The sequence below is a fragment of the Scomber japonicus genome, chromosome 12 (assembly GCF_027409825.1).
Source record: "Scomber japonicus isolate fScoJap1 chromosome 12, fScoJap1.pri, whole genome shotgun sequence".
Classification (NCBI taxonomy): Eukaryota; Metazoa; Chordata; class Actinopteri; order Scombriformes; family Scombridae; genus Scomber; species Scomber japonicus.
The window spans coordinates 19,870,631-19,882,669 of record NC_070589.1 but is presented as its reverse complement, the minus strand read 5'-3'; positions in this window follow the sequence as shown (position 1 = coordinate 19,882,669).

Below are 12,039 nucleotides of genomic sequence, written 5' to 3'. Positions count from 1 at the left end.
TGTATACAGTGCACATTTTAGTTCACATTTTTAAAATATCTGTGACCACCACCTGCTGAATGAAATGACAAGGAACAGTTGAGGTGAGTGCAATTTGTCAATATATGATACTGTTGTCCTATTATTTTATATTGTTTAGTAGTTTATTTGTATAAAATTTCTTTCATATTCTTGTGTGTAATAAATAAGCTTGCAGAATTTGTACATTTTAAGTTTTGGTTGTAAAATTGTATTTTTTTTTTTTTTTTTTTGACTGGGCAATAACCCAAATTTATGTATCACATGTTACAGCAGGTGAGCTTTTTTGTTTCTTTGCCTCAGTTTATCCAGTTACATAACAAACATTGCTTGAAAAAGAAAAGCTGGCTCTCTACACACTGGTAACGACACAGAAACACCATCTGCCATAAAATACTTGACTGGGCCTAAAATCAATTCTCATCCCCAAGTGGTATTATCTCAGACCTCTTGGCAGTTTCTTACATGAGATGACAGATTACAAATCAAAGTAATGTGGTATCACTGTATAAAGTTCAGTGCCCAAGACACACATTAATTAAATGAAATACAGAATTTTCTGGCAAGCATCTTCACACAGTACATTTTATAGATGATTATTGTCAAAGTTAATGTAGTTTTTAACTTGTGTCCAGGTTATTAGCTGACAGACATCTGCTATTTAAATACCAATTTCACAAAATGACCTTTAAATACATTTTTTTAAATAATACATGACCATTTTATTATGGACATACAGTATTGATTATTACTTTTTATTATTGACTTACACACTACAGTATATGTATAACTACTGTATGATTAGATTTAGTTACAATATTTTCTCTACTTATATTACAACATAAATTAAAATTAAAAATTAGATACAGAACATAAATTGCAAAATAAATAGAGATTTATATTTTAAATCATATAATCTATCTTTTCAGATAATAATAATAAGGTCAATAATAAGGTGTGTGAAGCACATCTATAATAATCTACAATGATCTGTAATATTGCAGTAATTACTGTATATTTCACTAAATTAATTGAGTGAAAACTATTAACTATATTCTTTTAAAAACTTTATTTTACTTATCATTTTTGATATTAAATATTATTCAATAAAATTGTTAGATTTGAACAATATTACTACTATAATGACATTATACTTAAACATTTTTATCATACTGCTGTGCTGCTGATCTAATCACAATTTAAAAAAAACGAATAATGTAATTGTCATCGCAGACACTTGATATGTACACCCACGTCCCTCCCTCGAGCCTCTTTACAGACAGAAACGATGGAGGGAAAAGTCTTTAGATCTCTTCTCAGTGTCAGTGTTACCTGAAAGTTGACACCACAGCCTGTCTGCACTCAGAGCACAAAATGTTTGGTACATTGTGTGATGAAAAATAAAACAGTGTATCAAGTTGATGGCAACTAAACAAATAAGGCAATCATCAAGACCACCCTGATAGATTACACAGCAGATGGAAAAATTTAACAAATTTCAACACACACAGACTCTTAAGCAACCCTATCTGCGACTTAAGAAATTAGTAAATGCAGCATACAGAGGTAAATGAGTGCAATTATTGAAGCAGCAAGTACATAGGCTACTGATTGTTTGCAGCAGTACAAGTAAAAGGAAGTTCAGGTGATTAGTAAGATCCAAGAAAGTCATAACACCTGGAGCATTTTACGTTTCATCATGTTTTGGTTTCCTCAGCTGTGCACATTTTTCTGCAACACTTAACGTTGGTGTTTAGGAGACAGAGAAGAAAAGTAAAGGAGTGATTATTTCCGCCGCCTCTAATAAATGTGTACTCCTGCTGGTTAAATATCAAGGAAAAAATAATGAAGGTGACTGGACTGACCGCTCTGTTCACATGTCTAAGTTTAATAAAAAACACATCACAACAGGTCCAGTCCTAGCTATAGGTAATCTTGGCAACTGCTGAGGGTGGCAGCTAATGGGAGCCGATATAACAAGTGAATTTGAATGTGCCCTAAAATGAGCTGCGGTTAACATGCTGCTAGCACCCCTTTCAAATGCACCCCTTCACAGCACCTTCCCAGAGCATTGATACAGTGGGGGATGGGGTGTTACACAATATGCTACATTAATTACATAATGTCAGGTTAGCCTTGTTTTACTCCTTAATTGAAACGAAGGCTCAGGGTTGAGCAAGTGGAGAATAGACTCCCTTTATTGTCTTTGCACAGATTGCAACGAAATTCAGTGTCAATCCTGACGTAACAATCACACGTAACAAACTGCAATTAAAACAAAAGGTGTGGGGACTGGAAGAGCCACAGAAGCCCATTTTGATGAAAAAAAACCCATTGGGAGAAGAGAAGTGTGTCAAACATTGACGTATGTAGTTTCACAAGTTTTATGTACCGAGCTAACTCCTAATGTGGTTAGCTGGCTAGCTAACGCTACTGCTGTTATTGCCAGATAAACTACATTGAAAAGGGCTAGTTAACGTTAGCTCACAAAGTTGGCTAGTTAGCATAAACTCAGCATCCAACGATCTAAACTGAGAGTTTAACTGTCTTTGCGAGCACACTGCATTGTCTTTCATATCATTTCAGATGCATTTTTAAAATATTCACAATCACAATCTGTCACAACTGATGAAGGTCCATCCATCATATTTGTACCTATTTCTACAGTGAGTGAGAACAACATGTCAATTTAGACATTCCAGATATAAATACTCTCATGTAAATAATAAATGGGATGCTACATACAATCTAATCAATGAACTTTTTCCTGTTTTCTCTGTACATCTATAGAACAGCTTGAATAAACATCCCAAGTCTTCAGACGATGAGAGCACAACACTGACCACTAGGGTTGCCAACTGTCCCTTCAAAAACCGAATCGTCCCGTATTTAGAAACAAAATTACGTGTCCGGTATTGAGCTGAAAAGGACGCACTTTTTCCTGTATTTTCGTGAGAATTAAAATAGTCTGTAAAATATCAATGAATGACGTTTTATATGGAAATTTACAATAATCTTATTGCCAGTCCTCTCCTGCTCTGTGACCAATGAGCTGACAGCACACTCTCACACGAGAATGATAATGCAGAATACGGCTCTTCTCATTGGTCGAGGTACCGTTGCTTGCAAGAAATGTCTTGCTCAGAGTTTTACTCTGTAGCACTGAAACACAAACAACTCCTTACTGCAGCAAAAACTCAAAAGAAACACATATGGAAAAAATAGGCTGTCTCCACATGATGTAGCATTGAGCTTTTGAGTTCATGACTTCAATCTCTTTTTTTTCAACCCCCCAACCTCAACCTTTTTTCTTATTTACTACAACTGTACAGTCATGGCCTTTGAGGCACAAAGTGTTTATGTTTACAACTTTTCCACAGACTTTCTGTTTGCACTTTTCTTATTGCACTAAATGTGCACTATTACAGGAATGTTCTCCTTTCTATTGTTTTCTGTTATTTTATACTGTTTTCAGTTAGGCAGGACAGTCCTGTTAGAAGAAAGATAATTATTTTATTCTGTAAGTTAAGCAGGACTGAGATTGTTTTGTTATTTTATACTGTTTTCAGTTAAGCAGGGCAGTCCTGTTAAAGAAAGATTTATTTTATTCTGTTAATTTAAGCAGGACAGATTTCTGTTAAAAAGATTTGTTATTTTGCACTAAAAAATAAATTGTTGAATAATAATTTGTTTTCCATGTATTCCTATCACTCAAAAACATTCAGCAAATTAAATTCAAGGTTGAGTCAAATAATTTAAAAATTGTTTCACACACACAAAAAAGGCAAAAACTGTCACCAAGCCGGGAGGGCTGAACGCAATCGGGTCGGCCGGCCCTGCCAACTAGGTGTCCCTTATTAATTTTTCAGGGAGTTGGCAACCCTGCTGACCACAGATTTCCCCTTATCACTTTTTCTTAGATGTGTGAATACATGAACACAGACATGCACAACTTTAATTGTCCTCTTGTTTAAAAGTCACCTCATTTGTGCAACTGTTATTGTCAAGACACTCTCACTCAGTTGATTAAAGTCAGTTTCTTATAAAAGGTTATATTATGACCTGTGTTAATAGTGATGCTTGTGGGGACATGAGGTGAGAATAGGTGCATCATCTGACCTGCAGAGGCACCAGATACAGCCTCCTCAACCCAGCCATCAGAGCTGCACACTCCTGCTCCTGCTGAGATAGATGAGCTACTTTCAGCTGATCCTGCTGACTGGCATTCACTTCTGAAGGACATATAAAGCCTATATGATATCATGTATTGCAATTGTAATTAGATTTGTTTTAGTAAATACTGTCATTAAGAAAAAGCATGTTTCTTCTGTCGTTGGAACCATCGCTGCACATGTATTCATTTATTTATCTATTTCATTTTTCAGGGGGGCGGGGTGCCTAGCTTGCCTAGGGCATCAAATGTGCAAATATCAGGGCCAGCCCTGACGCACAATGTTGGTTGAACTTGAACATCCTTTATTTTCAAAGGCAGGGGTGTAATGCACAGGCTTTGTCAAACTTCCACAAAAGGTGCGATCACACACACGCATGTCTGATCTGTGCCCAGACAGGCGTGTTTGTACTAGACAGAATGGCTGCATTTTAAGTGTCTCTTGGCACCATCACTAATAATACCTGCCCTGCTCCAGGTGGCTTGGCATGCTCTGCTCCCACATACACACTCACACAAAAATGCAGACAACAGACACGCATGTTCTCAGTGCCGTGTGACAGTTTGATAGCATCGAGTGATGTGGAGGTTACATGCTGCCTTCAAGGGTGCCCAGAATGGATGTGTTGAGTGTCATCACTGTTAATACGTTCTAAATGACAGGATTATTTTCTCTTTTGTTAGTGTTATTTATGATCATAGGTGTGCTTTCTGTCTGTGTATATACATGTATGTGTTTGAACATGCTGTATATGTATCTTGAAACTGAATCTCTCTCATTTGAATGCTTTTTGACCTATACTATGTAAATGGAACATACGTCTCACTGTTTTCTTTACGGTGCAGCCAAACCAAACATCTGTACCTCCCTTTACTTTTTTTTTTATGAGAAGAATCTCTCGTGAGGAGCATTACAAGTTCACAGACAGCGAGGGATGGGTAGACAGCGTGGAGGACAGGTTAGACACTCCAAAGCTTGCCCATATCCAGCAATTAATCTTAGTACATAAGATTACAGACTACAGGCACAACCCTGTAAATAAAGAAATAAAATAAAAAAGATTACCCAGCTCTTGTCAAACCCAAAATATTTCTTAAGTAAAGTCTTTACTTAAGAAATGAAAACTGTTAATTATCTGTCTGTGGATTATCAAGTATAAGGAGGGACACTGATTCAGGAAATGTTACTGTTGGATTTTAAAATGAAAGAATAATAACAACAATAATAATAATAATGCTTCGTGCACTACAAACAGTTAACTTCATATGTAATGGGTTAGGTCACAAATGTAAAGTTGCGGTCACATGGTGGTTCCTTTGAAGTTTCCCTGCACTGGGCTCTGATAAAGGATGTGGTCAATACTGTTCATAAATATTGATCATAGCGGACACAAACTGTAAACAGTGTATGAGTGACCTTACAGTTTATAGTCTGGTCATTTCTTACTGACTGTTCTTAGAATAGTGTAGAAAAAACTCAGTAGTGTTTCTATTGGCCAATGAGAAACATCTGTCAGTCAAAGTTGAACAAGGGTGAGCCGACTGAACTCGCCACAATTTGTCCGTTGGACAGGTTTAAATAGAAATGAGTGTGAAACAAAGTGACTATTTGTACGACAAATGTAACCTGACCACACCTTAAGGTGGTTTAAATTGTCTTTAGATTAGACAACGATTGGACAATGGAACAAAACCAGCAGACAAATTGCAGTGAAATCATTGGATAATAACAGAGAGGTGGAGCCTCAGTGTGACGTGAAATAGGATGAACTGCTACCTTAAAATGCTGTTTTTCATGTTGAACATGTTGTAGTGCATAAAGTTTACTGTTTATTGCTGTTTATTGCACATCCTTTGTGCCAGTATATACTCAGATCACATAAGTGAGCTACCATTGGCTTCCTGCAATATGATTTTCTCCACATTTATCATATTTGGTGTAGCAAGTGACTTTATTTAGCCTAATCTAATTCCATCTGTGTGACACCTTTGCCTTGTTGCATAAAAACTCCAGCAGAGAAAACAAAGCATGATGGAGACATACTTTTACGTGAGTAAGCAGTAATTATCAGAGTTCACACCCATGCACACACACCTTTAGAATAACACTGAGGAAAATATGCACCTTGAAAGTTTCATTTTTACCATTTAACTGCTTGCAACCAGTCTACCAGTTAATTGCTTGTACAGCGGAGAGTCGACGGTCTGTATAGTTTCCATAATCTAATTGACATTACCCCTTCACATGCAGTTGTGCACCCCTTGATGGTACCTCATCTCGTTGAGTTTGTGTGTGTGGGAAGCACATGGAAGCAGTGGAGTGACACAATATTCATTTTCAGATCAAATAAATCTGTGAAATGAATACAGCTCTCTCACACCTCTCCTCTGCACCGCTGACTCTATACGTCATATACACACATGCTAACACACACATACTGAGTTGTGTTTATGTGCTCATTTCTTAATTTATTTTTAGACCAGAGGCAGGATATTGGGTTTCATTAAATGTCCCAGACCCCTTTCTTTTCCCTCCTTACCCTCCCATTCCTCCAGCTCTCTCTCTCTCTCTCTCTCTCCCCCCCACACACACACACACACACACTCAGTCCCAGGGGCAAGGTGGTGGTGGTGTTGGTGTGGTTTCCTGCCCGCGTTGTGACGTGAGGTAGTCCTGCTCATGGTAGAAAAGCCTCTTTGTGTCTGACAGTCTCTGCCTTTCCCCTCTTTCCACCGCTGACAATTATTTTCCCCTCCAATCCTCAGCTGGTAATTTGGTGTGTTAAGCCGCTGTCGTCATTCTTCATCTTGATATTTGAGAAAGAAAGAAAGAATGAAAAGAAAAAAGAGCAACAACTGCAGGTTTAGATTTCAGCAGCTGCATCTTTCATTTTCACTGCTTTAAGTGCGACAACGGCTAGGAGGGCTCACAAGCTGGAAACCGCCTCAAACTGTTTTCACTGAGGCTTTTTTTCATCATTGTACAGCTTTACAGTATATGCCTTACAGGGCCAGGCCACCGAGAATTATACGACTTTCATTTTAATTATTGTTATTTTATATTTATCGCAAGGTCATCAAGGCAAAGACCACAAGGCAATTTTCATCTCCACAAGACAAGGAAAACATTTAACATGTGACGCTCAAATTTGAATCACCAGCCAGATCATACACTTATGCCACAATCTTCTGAGCTGAGAAATGTTTCAGTTGAGTCCAGTTGCTCCATTACACATCATTGGCCCAGTTCCATGGGGTCTTCCAAATGATCTGATGTGGTTTTTGGGGCCAGAGCAGAAGCAGTATTGTCAACAGTCATACTGGTGTTTCTGTTGCAGTTTGCGTAAAAACAATTTTTCTGTCCTCACAAATACACACACACGCACACGCACACACACACACACACACACACACACACACACACACACACACACACACACACACACACACACACATCTTTCTTCCACAAAGCATGCACAGCATGCCAAGAAAAAACTACCATGGATCATTAGCCATCCCTGCCAGACGCTCTTTTTTCCCCCCACAGTTTTCTCACAGTGATTTACTGCTTTGCAACCAAAGTGTTTCCCCAAGTGTCTGGCTCTCTGTCTCCCTCTTCAGGAGCAACAGGTTGTCGGCTCTCAGGAGATCACGCCTCTAATGTTTACATCTTGCCTGGCTTGTCTCTGTGGTACCTTCTACCATGAATATATGAGGAAGTGCTTTTGCTCTGATTCACCTCTACATTCCTATCACATGCCCCCTGTCAGATTCTTATCACATTTCCCCCCCAGGTATCCAATCTGAGTGTGTGCTCCAAGAATGAACTCAACCATAGCTATGACACACATCACAGCTCCACTAAGGGAACAAGAGATCAGTGATCTCTGTGACACATGCAGCTCCCCAGAATCCCACTGCGAGGACAATTCTGGTTCGTGGGTTTGAGTGATTGATATTGATCTGACTTCACTCCATGGCAGGAACTAAGCAGTGAACTTTATTGCTGCCCTGTATTTGATCTCACATTTGTTGCATAAAAGAAATCAAAGAAAACAACAGGTAGAAGTGTAATGTCGATAGCTGTGGTTTGTAAGGTTGATAGTTGTGGTTTGTAATCTTTACAATACAGTAATGTGTAACATTGACAGTACAGTTTGTAACTGTTGTCACAGTGATCTGTTAGTATTTCGGGCACACTGAGTTTGTGTGCCATTCTCAGTTTTCAGTGATTACTGGTGTGTTTCAATTTTACTGATTAATTAGTTTCCATCAGTGATGCTCAAGAAATGTCTGAGCTTGTAAACAAAGTAAAGTTGTAAGTTCTAAATTGGTTGCTAAGAAACATCTGGCATGAAATCTATAATATAGAAGAAATCACTGCAGCTACAGTAGTTTTTGTTCCTCAACAATATACCTTTCAACAGTTACAGTACTTGACATGCCTGATAACCGTGTTTGGTCACTCAATATTTAACTACTAGACAAATGCTTCGTTAGCAACTGTTTGCCTAACTGTGGCAAGATGAGTCCTATCTTGAGGGAAAATTGAAAGGGGACTATAGTCTATGAAATGTGAAAGACAGGACTTGGTTCCACATACTTTCAAATTGATCAATTAGCTTTCTCTGATTTTCCTCACAAAGTTAAAAAAAAATTAAATACTACAAAATGATTTAATGATTTAAAATTAGACATCTTGAATACTACCTGAAGCCATTTCTGTTAAGTAAAAATTGCTAGTATGTATTGAGAGTATTAATTTACTGCAATCTCAGTTTTTACTACATGTAGCCTAAAGTTGTTATAAAACTTCAAATAATACAGTTTTGGGGGGGAAATGTACAAATGGGTGACAAATTAAAGGAAAAAAATGAATAAATGAGTGGAGAGACATACCAAATGCACATGCTTCCACATAGCTGCACTGCATGATATTATGCTCTGTGGTATAAAAATGCTAAGCAGGCACATTTGATTCTGATTTTGTATAAAGATGGCAAGAGGAAAAGATCTGTGACTTTGAAGGTGGATTGGTTGTTGGGGTACAGATGGCAGGAGCTTCAGTCACAAAGACTGCTCAGTTGGTGTTTCGATACATACAGTGACTAAAGTGACATCTGTATTTAGGTCAGGCTTTCCACGGAGTTGTGGCTTTTACAGAGAATGCTGACTGCCCAAGTATAGTGCAACAAAATGGTATGGTACTATCTCTTATAGAAGATATTCTGGAGGATCTAATAGAATTTACTGAGCGAGTGCACACAAATAGCAACATAGCAGATGAGCGGTCAAACCATTTAAAATTTAATAAACCAGACACAAATGTGAAAATAGTCTGAAATGGTCAAAGCTGACCGTGATGTTTATGCATTAGTGTGATATGTAAGGAAAAACAGAAGTCTTCCTCAGATGCAGGGCGTGATCAGACTATCAGTAAGAATATACTATTATATTAGATATTATATAATATAGATATTATAGTAGGATTGCAGTGCATAAACCCCTCATTACAAAGATGAACACACATTTGATAGTTCAGTGGTAGACGACTGACAGGCTAGTATTAGTCTACAAATATGTGGAAAAAAGTGATCTGATGAGATGAGTCATCCTTTACCATGTAACAAGTAGATGAGTGTATGTGTGGTGTACACCAAGAGAAGAGTGCAGTTCTGAATGCTTGACCCCCACAGTGAGGGGATCTGGTGCCTGAATTATGTTGCAGGGCACATTGCTGCCATGGTTTGGGTCCACTTGTCCCTTTGGAGGGAAGAGTCACTGCAAATTAATACAAAGTTGCTCTAAATGATCACCATTAACCTATGATAAAACATTTCAATCCTGATCAGAGTGGTTTCTTCCAGGACAATGTCCCCATGCATAGGGCACAAGGGGTCACTTAATTGATTGATTAGTATGAAAATAATATGAATCATATGCTGTGGCCTTCACAGCCAACAGAGTTCAACCCAGTTTAACACCCATTGGAGATTTTGTTAGACAGCACTGTCCACCACCACCAAAACAGGGAATATCCTTATGAAGAATAGTGTTCATCGCTCCAGTGGAATTCAGAGACTGTAGAATCAATGCCAAGGCACATTGAAGCTGTTCTGGCGGCACATGGTGGACCAACACCTTACTAAGACATCTTATGTTGGGCTTTTTCTATATTAAAAGTTATAAAAGTTGTAAATACATGCATGGAGATATGTTTTTCAGAGTGAGTAGTATTTCTAGCAAATTACTGTAGCTAACATTTGGCTTGGCATAACATTTCGTAATTTGAGATATAATAACAACACACAACATAAGACATGAGTAATAAGAGTTAAAATATAAAAGCCTGACCAGGAAGTCTGTTTCACAAATGTGGGCCACCCCCCTACCCCCATGGTGCACATCTTAGTAATGGGGGCCTGGAGAAGCAAGCTGTTGGCAGATCTGAGGGTGGAGGTTTGTGGTGTGATCAGTTCCAGTAGAGAGGGAGGCACGTGTCTGTTGATGAATTTGTATGAGTAACAGGACTTTGTAGTCCGCCAGTATGTACTGGAGCTTCTGGATGCTCTTGCCAGGGATCCCTGTAAAGCGCACAATGCAGTAGTCCAAGTCTTGGAGATGAAGACATGGTTAAGTTTCTCTGCATCACAAAGGGTTAGAGGCAGTTGAGTTTAGAGATGTGTTTGAGATGGTACAAAGAGGTTTTGCATGCATGTCTTAAATGGTCATCAAAAGTAAACTAAGGGTCAAATCTACCACCCAGATTAGTGATTGAGGAGGGAAAGGATATGTTGTGTTATTGTTGTGAAATTTAATTTAAAATCATTCCAGTTTACATCACTATTAAACTGCATTTTATAAAGTGTCTGGTCATCAAGTTAGCTAAAAACAGTTACAGCAGGCACTTATAATAAATTCTCTACGTGAGAACTAGTTTGTGTTGTACAGCTACACCAAATTTAAAGACGTGTAAATCCTCTCTTAAAAACACAAACTTTACAAAGAGTGGTGCAACAGGCTCAGAAATACTGTGAATGCATTGTGCCATGAAATGAGTGACATTTTAAAGTGTTTTTGAGATCATAAACCATGAGTGATGGCTATCATTCGTCAACCGAAAATATCAATTTGCTTTTGGTAGTTTCTTTGAAGGGGAAACCGACATATCATCATTTTTTCATTTCATTTCATTCCTCCAGAGGTCGTCAAACTGTGTTGTCAAGAAGTAACTGTCAGAAGCAATAAGAGTTTTGAACTTTGATTGATTGCCTGTCTCCCTTAATCAATGATGAATTGTCTCAGTTGACCAGTTCACATAATGAGCCCCCAAATATAAATTCAACTCTGTTAGCAGATACCGATAGAAAATAAAGGCCATGTCAGAGTGACATTGGAATACATTTTTGTAGTCTATCACGCTTTCAGTTTACTGTCAAGTGGATTCAAACAGGTTAGTAATGGCAGCTTGCACATCTCTCCCAGCTCCTCTCCAGACCATTTTTCATCACTGCTGCTGAAGATTAATTTCCTGTGGGAGGCACATGTACAGCTAGGTGAAATTATTAATTATGTAGAATAGTTTGTGTTATATTGAGAAGCAGATGAGGTTTATGAGATCTTAAAAGTCTATTTTCAAGGTGTGTCCCAACAGACAGATAAGATACTTAAAGACTACTGATTTCCCTTAAAGATCATCAGGCAGCTGCAAAGCTGCTGCCAAGGTAACTGAGAAAGAGTCCCTGCTGTGACAATAACAGGTGAGATATCTCAGTTCACAGAAACAGGACAGCAGCTATTTGTCTGTCACAACTAGAGAAATCCAGGTAGCAAGATCTTGTTGAATGATT